The sequence below is a fragment of the Hemitrygon akajei genome, chromosome 26, assembly GCF_048418815.1.
Source record: "Hemitrygon akajei chromosome 26, sHemAka1.3, whole genome shotgun sequence".
Classification (NCBI taxonomy): Eukaryota; Metazoa; Chordata; class Chondrichthyes; order Myliobatiformes; family Dasyatidae; genus Hemitrygon; species Hemitrygon akajei.
Window position 1 is genome coordinate 41,119,173 of NC_133149.1, and position 14,384 is coordinate 41,133,556.

A 14,384-nucleotide genomic window follows, 5' to 3' on the forward strand; every position below is an offset into this window, starting at 1 on the left:
TGTCCAGAAGCCATCAAAAAGATGAGCTACACCTGGGGACATCTTGAAAGACTGGCCTAGAACAGAGAACTCTGGCAATCTGTTGTCGGTGGCATATGTCCCAGTAGGCTTCCTGTCAGCTTGAACCAGTCTGGCCATTCTCCTCTGACCTCTCTCATTAACAAAATGTTTTCACCCACAGAACTGCCGTTCACTGGATTTTTTTTGTTTTTTGCACCATTCTCTGTAAACTCTAGAGACTTGTGTGTGAAAGTCCCAGGAAATCAGCAGTTTCTGAGATACTCAAATCACCCCATCTGGCACCAATCATTCCATCGTCCAAGTCAGTTAGTTCCCATTCCTATCCTGAAGTGTGGATCACAGAAGGACTGGTCCTAATGCACACAGAACAGCACAGTGACACAGCTAGTAGAGCTACTGGCCCACAGCTCCACTGATCCCGGTTCAATCCCAGTCTCTGTTGCTGCTTGCGTGGAGTTTTCAAGTTTTCCCTGTGATTGAGTTTTTTTTTCAGATGCTCTGGTTTCTTTTCACATCCCAAAGGCATGCAGGTTAAAAAATTAATTGGCCACTGTAAATGATCCCTAGAGTAGTAGAATGCAAAGAGAATTAATGAGATTCTGGGGAAAATAAACCGTAGGCAGTGCAGGATTAGTGTAAATGGGTGTTTGATGATGAATGCAGACCTGGTGGACTAATAGGTCTCTTTCAATGCTTTTACAACTCCATCAGTTAATGTAGACAGTGCCTTGAACATGAATGTCTCTTTATACAGCCTGAGGCCAAATTTTATTGACCAAATATAAATTTCTGGTTAGTGGTTTGGTTTAATAGAATCTCGGGTAGGATAGAGAAAGGGAAACCTTTTAAGCAGGGACTTCCAGGGCTTTGGAGTCTAGCAAGGTAATGGCAAGACTGTCCATGGAGGGGAAATACCAAAGAAACCAGAATTGAAGAGATCCCAGATGTCTTAGGGCGTTGAAGGAGATTAGGAATGAGGCCATAGATGAGGTTCAGAAATTTGAATAGGACTCTGCTGGGATGAGACTTTTAGTATCTAGCCTCTCAATAGTCACTCTAATGGGATAAATTCACTGGTTGGCATTTAATGAATCCATATTCCAATTCCACATTGATCCTACAGGAGTGACATGAGGAGAACTAAAGAATAGAGGAATGGGGCACATGGAATGGCCAGAATCGAGCTGCCTATGAAAAATCCTCACAGCTGTTCCTTTGAGTCAGACTCCCAGTGATCAGTAGGGCACATGATGGTCAACTACTCTCCGCGTGTAAGTAACTTGCTTCCAAAATGAGATAATGCTGTTTAAACCATAGTCTGTTAAATATTGTTTACAAATGGTCCATTTATATTGTTAAAAGCTTTATTTATGATGTGTGCACCCAGATCCTCATTTTCATAGACTAATATTATCACGGGAGATAAGCTGCAGATTTAAGTGCTCAGGCAATGGGCGTTTAAAATGTGTACTCAACATGCTCCGATGCTCTCTCCTCCTGGAAGGAAGGTGCACAGCGGGGCAGGCTCCCAGACTATGCTCCTGATGTCGGTCCTTGCTCTGTTGCCAGAGTAATTAATAACTCTCACTGAAACAGCACCTTTAATATAATAAAACATGATAAACCCAGATCACAACACCATAATCAAAGTCAAATTCAAAGTAAATTTTATTATCAAAGTACATATGTCACCATATACTACGATGAGGTTCTTTTTCTTGCAGAAATACAATAGAATTTATGAAAAGCTATACATAAACAAAGACTGATAAACATCCAATGTACAAATAAAAAATAAATATTTAATACTGAGAACATGACTCGTTTAAAAGTGAGTCTGTAGGTTGTGGAGTCAGTTCACTGTTGAGGTTCTCCACGTTGGTTCAGGAGCTGAATGGTTGAGGGGTAATAACTGTTCCTGAACGTGGTGGTGTGGGACCCAAGGCTCCTTTACTTCCTGCCCGATGGTAGTTTGATGGCCTGAATGGTGGGGGTTCTTGAAGATGGATGCTGCTTTCTTGTGGCAGCGTTCCTTGTAAATGTGCTCAGCGGTGGGGAGGGTCTTTGCCTGTGATAGACAGGGCTATATCCACTACTTTCTGACATCTTTTCCATTCCTGGGCATCGGATACACGTTGCAGCTCCAGCTCCCCAGTGCTGTCTGTAGGGAGTTTGCACATTCTCCCAGTGACTGCGGGAGTTTTCCTCAGGGTGTTCTGGTTTCCTTTCAGATCCCAAGGATGAGTGGATTGGTATTTTAACTGGTCCTGGTAAACTGCTTCCAGTGGGTACATTGGCCAGTACAGCACAGGAAATGGCACTTCAACCTAGCTGTGCTGAACACGATGTTAACTGCACATCTGCCTGCATGTGGTCTATAATCCCTCAGTTCCCTGCCTGTTTGTTTGAATGCCTATTAAGCACCATTGTTTCTGCCTCCACAATGTCCCCTGGCAGTGCCTTCCTCTCTTGTTTAAAATTTCCACCTTTGGAAAATAGCTCTGACTACCTCCTCTGTCTATGCCTCCCATAATTTTCTATACTTTAATCACGTCGCCCCTTGGCCTATGACACTCCAGAGGAAACAGTCCCAGTTTGTCCAACCTTCCCTTGAAGCTAATACCTTCTAATTTGGAACAACAACCCAGTGAATCTCTTCTGCACCCTCTCCAGAGTCCCTGCATCCTTTCTGTAATACGACAACCGGAACTGCACATAATGCTCCAGATATGACATAATCAGAGTCTTATACAGCTGCAACTGACTTCCTGACTCTTGCACTCAACAATCCAACTGATGAAGGTATGTATACCATCTGACTTCTTTACTTCTTTACCACCCAATCTACTTGTGTCGCCATTTCAGAGAGCTGTGAACGTGCACCACAGGACCCCTCCGTATACATCAATGCTCCTAAGGATTCAGTCAATTACCGTATCAGTGAGTGGTAAGATATGGGAGGTATAGATAGGAATACAGGGAGGATATATGAGGCATTAGTCTGCAATTAGTGTTAATGGGTGCTTGATGCAGGGATTTGGTAGGCTAAAAGAGCCTGTCTCTATGACTCAAGGACTCTAAAAATAACCCTGACCCAAAGAAAGTGAGATTGTGGAAGCTTGGTCAATTAAATTGGTTTGGGGGAGACTCTTACAGGAAGAGTGTGGTTTATGAAGGGATTTCCAGAGGTGTTTTTTCAGGTAGGTAAATGCACGGCCAGTAATGGTGGCGTAAAAGCAATGGGGACTGCATGAGATGCCAAAACTGAGAAACAGGTCTGGAAGTGTTGGAGGAGATTGAACTCTGTGAACAATCCATGTTAAAACCATTTAAGTGGGTCCCACTCGTTCAAATGGGATTTCGAATTGTATTTCCTGATTTTTGGATGGAACAGATAAAATGAAGAATTTCCTAAAAGGGTGTATAAAGATCAGTAAATGGTAGAAAAGGTGAAAGGATGAAATGATCACACAATAAACTTTCTGTAAAATATATGAATATGGCTTCTTGGATGATTACACTAAGAAACTAGTGACCAAGTGATTCTCTGTACTTGTAATCCTTTATGAGAGAATTGTATTACATACATGCAATAAATTTATAACATAAATTTTAAAAACTGATGAAACAAAAAATTTGGCACACTGAATAAAATTACTCAACTTTATCCCTACCCCCCAAAACTGTTAATCCCCAAACACCAATGTTCAGTTATAACACAGAGCTGAAGCCGATTAGTTCACATGGCTGTGCGTCTTGTGGCACTCTCCAAACACATCCCCATTGTGCTTGAGTAATATTGTTTGACTAGTTGTCTGATCTGTGCCAATAAGTGCTTATCAGACTGGCCAAAGTCCAGACTGTGAATCATTGTGACTCTAACTGTGCCAGATCTTGGCGTGCAGTCTTTTGACTGCTTGTTCTTTCAGTGCCTAGCTTGTAAACACAAGCATTAATCTCACTTCGAAACAATCAAGAAGCCCCAACATCATCGGGTAAAGAAAAATACACCTGATTTCTGCTGGGTGAATTTAGTACTTACTCTGGGAATTTCTTAGATACTGCTGACTTATTTTTCTTCACTCAGTTTTTAGATTAATTTAATAGTTGGTTATGAAGTCCAGCGAAACTGTACCTGGACCTACCTTATCTGCTTGTTAAGCCGTAGACCCATGCCTTATAGGTGACTGTTTTTTACTTCCTTCAGCTACATTGTTACTTTAAAATCTCTCATTCCAATACTTGACATTTAGTTCCAGTTGTACCCCTGTATGACGTTAATCAAGAAATTTAAATTAAATGAATTACAATTTCCATTTGGAGACCTTTTTCACAATTTGACTGTTTCTTGCTGATTCTTGTGAATTTTCATTCACGTAGAGTTGGTACTGAAAAATGGAACATTTTCCATTTGAAGTTACCAATATTATTAACACTCTTGGGTCATAGAGAACAGAGACAATACACGGAAAAGCAAACCACCCAGTTCTTCTCCTTGCCATACTTTTACTAAATTATGCAGCAAATGTGCCACTCCCGAACTACAACCTCATCAATGCCCAAATGATCAGGAGAGCAGAGGATAACATCTTGAGCAATGCACATAAAATGCCAGAGGAACTCACAAGTCAGAGTCACAGTCACCGAATTATACAGTATGGAAATGAGCCCTTCAGCCCAACTCTTCCATGGCAACCAAAATTTCTACCTGAGTTAGTTCCATTTACCTGCATTTGGCCCTCATCCTTTTAAATCAGGGGCTCCCAACCTGGGGTCCATGGACCCCTTGCTTAATGGGATTGGTTCATGGTATAAAAGAGGTTGGGAACCCCTGCTCTAAATGTTTCCTATCCATATATCTGTCTTAATGTCTTCGAAACATTTTAATAGTACCTGCTTCTAGAGCTTTCTGTGGCAGCTCGCTCTATATACCCACCACCTTTTGTATAGAAGTAGTTGCACCTCAGGTCCCCACTCACGCTAAATCTATGCCTTCTAGTTTTAGACTTCACTACCCTGGAGAATGAAGACTGTGACTAATCAACTTTGAGGAACAATGTCCCTTATTGTATTTTTTATAAACCTTTATAATGTCACCTCTCAACCTCCTACACTGTAGGGGGAAAAGTCCAAGCCTTTTCTGTCTTTCTTTGTAACTCAAGCCTTTAAATCCCGATAACATCCTCATGAATTTTTTCTGCCCATTTTCAAGCTAATGACATCCTTCCCAGTCCCCTTGCCAAACCTTTGATTCTCCTTGTGTTCAAAGTCATAGTTTTCCAGACCCCTTAGGTGTGGAGGCTTCCAAAGGTTCATATCCTTTTTAAATCCATGTAACTTCACAGTCTAAAATAGGAAAGCACAGTACACCCAATACCAAAAGTACTAGGTAGAACGAGCTTTTGGGTTCACCATGTGAAACCCATTTTCTGATCGAAACGTGCAAGCCTCAGCAACAACATGAACTTTGACATCCTTCATTTTACTGTTGCTCCCTGGGTTAGAAAATTGACCTGATTCAACAAGAGCACACTGTTTGTATTGTACCCATGGAGGGCGAAGGCTAGGCACGTCTCTAAACCTGGCCACAATTACCTCTGTACAATCCACAGTCAGTGAGGAAGAAAAATATATCTCGTTTACTTTTAGCGAGTTCCACTCTCTGTATATCTGAAGCTAAACTGGGGATGATTGCAACGGTGTAGGAGGGAATCATGGTGGTCCTGGGAATATTGTAGTCATAGAACTTGTGGCCTTATCAATTCCTGCTGCATTACAAGACACAGCTAGTAAAATGTGTGAATGTGTTTTTAAACGAAACATTGTCAAATGAATTCAGTATCATCCAGTCAGATGTTTAATTAACCGATGAATCTTGATGAACGGTCCTGGCCTGATGCATCATTCCTCTCCATAGATGCTGCCTGACCTGCAGAGTTCATCCAGCATTTTTAATATTATCTGGAGCCTAGACATTCAATTATACCCTACCAATGATTCTCTGTGTGTGTGTGCATATATATCTCCACAGTGCTCTAGTCCAACAATAACTTGCGTTATAATTTTTGATTATCATATCTAAATTTATCTACCTGTCATATTTATTGAATGAATCCTCGCCATTGCAGTGCAGGCTACCAAATTAGATCGGGGAGGGAGGCTCGAAGTTATTGGTAGAGACCTCACTAAATAGGAACGAGGTTGCAGACAACCTTTCGTCGCCTGGAAGCAGGCAAGCAAATTAGTTTATTGGACTCGTAAATTTAAGTTAATTTAATTTGTGGTAACTGGGAAAGTACAGCAACGAAGTAGGAATTCTGTTAGGGTTCCCCAGTTTAGTTTCGCTCTCAAGAAAGTTTTAAAAAACTTCCTTGAGGGAATATAAGAGCACCTTCCCTTAATTAATTATATTTATTTTTAGAAAAATGGTAAGTTCTGGGCTTTAAACTGAAGTATCATAAATAACATGCGGAGTGACGCGCAGTGTGAAAGCAAAATAAACTTCATACAGTAGTCGGATTTCACTGACGATTGTAATCCCCCTAAATGTCTCCCCTCCCCCTCGCGAACGGAGAACAATTCCCGTTTCCTCTTTTGACTGTGAATTCAATTGTTCCCCAGATACTCGCTTGAAATCGAATGAGAAGGAATTCGGTATTTTTGGTTCAACGTTGAAATCGATTCCTGAGGATAATTTCTCGCCCTGCATTCAGGTTTCCGCTAGTGAAATGTCGTGTTAATTTTGAACAGGATTGATTTGAATTAGATATGACTTCATTGGACATCGCACACCCTGTTGGTAATAATGATATTGAATTATATAATCATCTTGTTTAAATTCTAGTCAGTCCTGTTAAAACGTCTCCTGAACTGAATTCATGAGACGCCTGTATTTCTGCAGTGCTGCTATAGGTGGAGTGAGTGCGTTGCCTCCATATTTGTTCCAGGCACAAACATTGCTCGCAAATACGTGCATTTAACATGTAATTAAATCACATGAACTCAACTTCAATCACAAGATGTCTGCAGTGAACTTGCTACAAGTTTATTCACACGAGTGAGGGCTAAGTGGTCATTGGTTTTCAGATTAGCAGAATCGCGGTCGTAGCGAAAGAAAGTGCGCTGTCCAACAACCAAGAGAAACTACAGGACAAAAAGGTCAGGGAAACACTAGCTAGCAGCACCTCAACTAAATGAATAATATGGAAATAGTTCCCCCAATTTCTTACTTGATTTTTAAACATCTTGATGCTCTTCTTGTACATCAGTTATGAAAAATCATTATTTTACAAATACATGGCGTTGGAGTAATAGGGCATCGCCGCGACTGGTAAACCTGCTACAGTTTGTAGACACTAATTTGTACGTCTGAATTCTTTGATTTGTGTGTAGCCAGTTCTTTCTTAAACATCACCCGTCCTGTGCCCTGCACAGAACATTTATTAAACCTTTTTAAAAGACCTCTATCTGGTTTATTCAACACGCGCCACACCGCGGTATGTTAAAAGTTTTTTAAAAAACAGGTATTTTTCCCCCCTGGGGTGTTCGTTTAGCTATACACGGCATGCTTACTAACCCTAACTACTACTAGAATATATTTTCGTGCACTCAGTGACATTGAGAGGTAAATCAGTAATCCGATATACTGAGAATTGTATTTTAAATCTAGATCAATAATGTACAGAGTATACACCTTCAGTTGTGACTACAGCTTGTTGTAGAATATTGACTACTTCTGTTCAACAGTGCATAGTGGGGTGACTAAACAGCATTAGCTCCTTCTACAAGTCTATAAGTGTGTCTTAAATACCTTCAGATTTCCAGATGTAGTCACACCTTATGTGCCCAATTTTCAATAGTGTGACAAGGATTAAGGATCAACTTTATTCACCATTTACACTTACATGTATTAGGAATTTACTGTGCTGTGTAGGTCAGGATGTAACATGCAATAAAAAAGCAACAACTTTCAACAATGTTGAATTATATTAAAAAAAAGTTAGAGGTAAAAGTATGGATATGGAATAAGATGACCATAAATACATAGTAATTATAATGTAAATAGCATTACTAAAAGTAGTTTAAAGTGTTTATAGTGCAGTGCAGATAGAGGGGAGTGAGGGGTCTAACTAGAATGGTTGATCAGATTATCTGCCGGGGGGGGGGGGGGGGATCTTTTAAAATGGCATGAAGTTTTTGTTTTAATAGCCCTATGTAGTAACAATCTCTGCTCACACTTAGTAAGCTTTGAATGCTAACAGGCTCATAGTTATATCATTCAAGGCAAGTGGACATCACTGGAAAACTTTACATTTACTTGCTACTCCAAATTGAGAAGGGGTGTTGATCCATCATGTTGAACTACTGAGTGCTTGGGGGGGGGGGGGGAATGAGCTCAGGTGTGGAATTCAAGGAAGATCATGACTAGCCACTGTGAAGTGTGTATTTCCAGGTAAGGATGGTACTTGACTTGGCTGGGATATCGTGGGCAGCAATCCCATGCACTTGTTGGACTTGATCTTCTAAATAATAGAATTTGTGTGTGTTGGGAGTGTTGTTAAATGTCCTTGGCGGTTTGTTTTGGTGCTTTTTGTAGATAATATTCATTCCAATCATAATGCAACATTTCTGCCGAGAGGATATCTGACATTGTGTCTGCAGTGCTAATTATTCAGGCTGCTTTGTCATGTGTCTATTTGGCTTCTTGAAAATATTTGAACTGCAGATGAAGGCCATTCCACAATGACTGTGACTTGTAGCTCATTGATAATGAAAAGGCTTTGGCAAAGTCAGAAGAGTCATTCACAGTAGAATAACCAGTCTCTGACTTGCTTTGAAAAGCACAGTATACCTGTATACTAATATGACATACACTCTGTCGCCCAATTAATTTTCTCATTGACTCCAATGATGTTGATAGCTGGTGAATCCAAAAGATGAATGCCATTGATTGTCAGTTGGGGATGGTTTAATCCCCACGTGTTGGAAACATTAATTGTACCTTGCAGTCACAGTATATAAAACCATCTATGGATGAGATCAGAAGTTATAATTGCCCTTTATTTAATCTCAATGCAAGCATTCAATCAGGGTGACCAGGTGGGAAAGACTTGCACATTGGCTGTTTGCCAGTCATTGTTTGTGTGTAGTTTCTCATTGATTCTATTGTATTTCTTTGTTCTACTGTGAATGTCTGGAAGGAAATGAATCTCAGGGTAGTAATATGGTGACATATATGAACTTTGATAATTGATTTACTTTGAACTTTGAACAAAGAATCAAGACAGCATTGGTTCCAATGATACTGTTTGAGAAGTGACTGACAGCCCATCACATGTAAAATGACCAATTGGTGAGTCTGGTGGACTGGTTGGTATCAAAGTCAGAATCAGATTTAATATATGTCATGAAATTTGTTAACTTTATGGCTTCAGTACAATGAAACACATGATAAATATAGATAAAAATTACATTAAGTATATATACAGTATGTCTATAAATAGTTAAGTTAAATAAGCAGTGCAAAATAACAGAAATAAAATTAGTGAGGTAGTGTTCATGGGTTCAATGTCCATTCAGGAATCGGATGGCAGAGGGGAAGAAGCTGTTCCTGAATCACTGAGTGTGTGTCTTCAGGCTTCTGTACCTCCTACCTGATGGTAAGATGTCTTGGATACTACAGAGGCTGGTACGCAAGATAGAGCTGACTAATTTTACAAGTTTCTGCATTTTGTTTCGATCTTGTGCAGTAGCCCCCCCCCCCCCCACCATACCAGACGGTGATGCAGCCAGTCAGAATGCTGTCCACGGTACATTTGTTGAAGTTTTTAAGTGTTTTAGTTGACAAAACAAATTTCCTCTAACTCCTAATGAAATATGGCCACTGCTTTCCTTCTTTATAATTGCATCAATACGTATGTTGTGTCCAGGTTAGTTCCTCAGAGCTATTGACACCCAGGAACTTGAAACTGCTCACTCTCACCACTTCTGATCCCTCTGCGATGATTGGTACGTGTTCCCTCAGCTTACTCTTCCTGAAGACCACAATCAGCTCTTTCGTCTTACTGATGTTGAGTGCCAGGTTGTTGCTGCAACACCACTCCACTAATTGGCATATCTCACTCCTGTACACCCTCTCGTCTCCATCTGAGATTCTACCAACAATGGTTGTATCATCAACAAATTTATAGATGGTATTTGAGCTATGCCTGGCCACACAGTCACTGGTGTAGTAAGAGTAGAGCAGTGGGCTAAACACATCCCTGTGGAGCACCAGTGTTATTTGTCAGCGAGGTGGAGATGTTATTTCCAATCCACACAGATTGTGGTCTTCCGGTTAGGAACTTGAGGATCCAGTTGCAGAGGGAGGTACAGAGGCCCAGGTTCTGTAACTTCTCAATCAGGATTGTGGGAATGATGGTGTTAAATACTGAGCTATAGTCATTGAACAGCATCCTGACGTAGGTATTTACATTGTCCGGGTGATCCAAGACTGCGTGAGGAGCCATTGAGATGTTGTCTGCTGTAGATCTATTGTGGTGATAGGCTAATTGCAGTGGGTCCAGGTCCTTCCTGAGATAGGTGTTGATTCTAACTATGACCAACTTCTCAAAATATTTTGTCACTGTGGATGTGAGCACTACTGGATGATAGACATTGAGGCAGCTTACACTGCTCTTTTTGGGCATCTCACATGGTGTTATGTATAGGGATGAGATAGTGAGCATTTCCACATTCTAATAGTACCAGATATCTTAATGCTCAGATGTATGTGCCCATAATACCAGGTCCAGTTATACTCTGTTTGCTTGCAATTCATGTGCTCAGCCATAGGGAGTTCAGTTGATTTACAAAAAGTTCAGTTCATTCATCTAATATTCCTCAATGTGATCTCGGTATTTTTTGGCTTGGAGTTTAAAATGTGCCTCTGAAGATATTGAGGTACATTCCTGTTAACTCAACCCTTTCCCTTGCCTTGCTCAAGACTAGCCTGTTTTGACCAGTTGGCCAAGTATCCCAGAATGTATTATGGTCATGTCATATTTGTCCCAATGCTGAATAATGCATATTGTCAATCAGGATTTCTATTGCTACAACTTTAGGATCAGGACGTCTACTGTTATAACAGTAGTCTATATAAATACTATGGTTAGTTTTGAGAACCAAATATACCAAGCAGCCACAGTCTGTGTAAACTGAATACAGCTGCCATTCTTATCAATTGTGATCTTTGTTGGCATAGGTGTATCTTGGTGATTTCAGTTACCAATTATTGCTTCCAATATTAATAGGAGACTGGGAGATCTGCAGTATCAATATAGGAGAAAATAAAGTAGGCTGCAAGGGTTAAATTGAATGGTTTCTATGAGCAGTCTCTCTCTGCTTCCTTATGTACTGTTAATTGTATTAAATGTTCTTGTGTGAATAATATTTGAGTTGTTTTCCTTTTTATATTAAAGAATGATGGTTTCTGCAACATGTCTTGGTAACATTGTAATAACTTGTCATGGGATCTGCAAATCAGTTATGTGTAATGTTTTGTTTGTAGTTTGTAAAATGGATAGCAAGCCATTGTCAAAAAAATTCATTGTAATTTTATAGGGACTATGAACAACGCATTGTCAGCACCCCCCCCCCCCAAATGTGTTACAGTGTCTTGCTGCAATGGGGAAAGGCAATTGAGTCATTTCCTTTTAGTGATTGAGCAGTTTTTACTTCCAAGAATGTTAGAGTAGGACCACTTGGAGCTATTAAATTACTGAAATATTTTTTAAAAAATCAGAAAATACAGGATATATCAGAACAAAGGCCCCAACATGAAACTTTTTAAAATGTTTCTCTACCCTCCCATGCTGAGTGTTCCAGCTTTTTCTGTTTATATTTCAGATTTCCAACAGCTGCAACTTTTTAGTATCATTTACTTTAAGACATTTGCCTCGTTTAAGTGAAATCATTAGAACAATGTCTGGTAAAAATGAAATGAATGATAATATGTAGAAGATATAGTGTGTATCTGAAATACGCATACATATGAACGGACAGGTATTTATGACAAATTGTTGCATTTGGCATTGGGAGACTGAAAGGCATTCTCGATTTCCTTTACTCTAGACTGTCATTTAGGGTGGACAATGTGGTAACAGTTGAAAATAACGAGGTTGCAATGGTCACTCTCCGCCTTGCATTGGGCAATCCGACTGGATAACGGGGGCTAATCAACATGTCACTGTAGAGCGATCAAAGTGCAAGACGAGGTTCAATGCGCTGAGACTAAAACTTAAGTCACTTCCAGATACCACTGCAGCCGTATTTAAAAATAGTGGGAGTAAAATACATTTGCTGTGCATTCGAATTAGAGCTCCAAATAAACAACGGACAACACCCGAAACGGTGGTCTGAGACAGTCACTGGAATTAAAATGAATTGCCCGGACACGCTATTACGGCTAAATGCAAATATCTTAAACGTAGAATTTAATCTCTCCCTTGCACGTTTATTTCATAGAAAATATTAACATACGAAAAAATCATTGTTAGGGATAAACTAGGTGCCATTGTATTTGATGTCTTGTACAAGGGGGGGGGGGGGGAGAGGATGGAGAGCTAGCGCCAGCATCAAAGATGGCGGGATGGCAGCTGTCACAGGGCGCCAAGTCCCCAACTTTGACGGTCGGTTCCAGCTCTCTGATGCGGACTTGACTCAGTCAAAGACGCGAGCGGATGACGTCTCCAATCTTTTGATTTGCTACATTAAAACAGAGAGGTGTATGTGTGTGAGTGCGGCGCGTACTGTGAACTGTTTTGTATGCTGCGCTAATAATAGCGTGCATAATTCGGTAAGAACCTCGAGACTGAGGCTGTGCTGAATGAAAAGACGATTGTATTTATATAAAAAAGGCAAACCTATTTATACCCAGAGAGGAAAAGAAGGTATGCGAAGAAATAATGTTACTATCCTACCGTGTGATTATTGCAATTGTGTGTTTGTGCGTTCTCTTTCTGGGGGTTTGCTGTGTCTAATTCTTTGTCTCGCTGGAGAATATTTTGTCCATAAAACTCACTTGACGGGGGAGATACTGGTTTGCATCCCTCGGAGGGTTAGACAGAAACTGTAACCCGTGCGAAATACATTTTGTAACGTGCGAGGGATGCTCAGCTCGTCTTTGTTATTGGGCACTTGGAATTTTAACCCCTCGTGTGTGTGATATGTAATATAAAATATCCATGTTTTCCCCCACCTCTCCCGTTCTGTAAGTTATCACCTTGCGGGGTTTTTAATCGGATTTCGCGGTGTTTTCCCTGGAGGGGTCGGTACGTGTGTGTGCTTTATTGATGGCAAGGAGCTCCTGAGTGCTCTACCGTTCAACGGGCTCCTTGTGCTGGCGGAGGAAGGACGAGGGGTCGTTGCTGGGGTCCGAGCTGCGATATTCTAGTGCTGGGCTTTTAAACCTCTCCCTCCAAGAGAAAAGCGGCCGCATATTTAAAGCGGCGCTTGTGCGAAGAAAGTACCGTTAACCGAACCATTCTGTATTCCCTCAATTACCATTGACACAGAATTGTAACCAACCTGCAGTCTATTTCCCTTCCTCTTCGCCGACTAATTTAAATCTATTTGCATCAAGGTTCCTAATTACATATAGCGAGTCTAACAGTATGATATCCACCGGGTGTTGTGATTTATTGGGTAGCGACGCTGACTACAAATGATCCAGGAGAGAGGGAAGAGAGGGACAGTGGAAAGGGGAGGATTTGGAAATGGGGTTCGCTGAAGGATGGGGAGGAAGGAGAGATGAGGCCGGTTTGGATATACGGTCTCGGCGGCAGACAGTGGGGACCTTCTGGGTTATTATACTGCCTCCCTCCCCACTGCCACACACAGGCACTGGTGTGAGACACCTTCCACACACTGGACTTCCGAACTTCAGATGTTCAGAGGTTGCTGTTAATGGAACCGTCCCTCTTCGCCGGACGCTCTCACTCGCACGGCGGCGCTTTAACCCTCGTCCTTTTTAGTTAAAAATAAATAAGTTGGGACATCTGACGGTGCCTTTGTCAGCCGAATGAAACGTTATTGTAAGAGTAGGATCTTACATTCCGAGCACGATGATGTACTGTTCCCTAACAAAATATTCAGTTGCTTCTGCAGGCAATTAGAATTATAGAAAATTGGTTTAACAAGATGCCCTTCTGTTATTGATGGTGGGTTAAGACAGGCTGTAGTGTAAGGAATAGTTTTTTTAATTTTCCGATTTGGCTTTTAATGAAGGGATTGTCAGAGCGAGAGGACGCCAGGTGTTGTCAGGCTGAATTTAATAGCCAGCAGTAAATTGGCAAGTTAAAGTACACCGAACGAAAGAGAGATGT

General features: G+C 40.9%; 1 protein-coding gene across 2 annotated transcripts in view; it reads left to right on the top strand.

The window, feature by feature from the left end:
- Positions 1 to 12,751: 12,751 nt before the first annotated feature.
- zbtb16a (zinc finger and BTB domain containing 16a) overlaps positions 12,752 to 14,384 on the top strand; it is a 249,859-nt gene continuing 248,226 nt past the window's right edge. Inside the window, exon 1 of one of the 2 annotated variants that reach the window (XM_073030014.1) lies at positions 12,752 to 12,950. The gene's annotated coding sequence lies outside the window, so the exon portion shown is untranslated. The remainder of the gene's footprint in view (positions 12,951 to 14,384) is intronic. The other variant, XM_073030015.1, reaches the window with a different exon arrangement.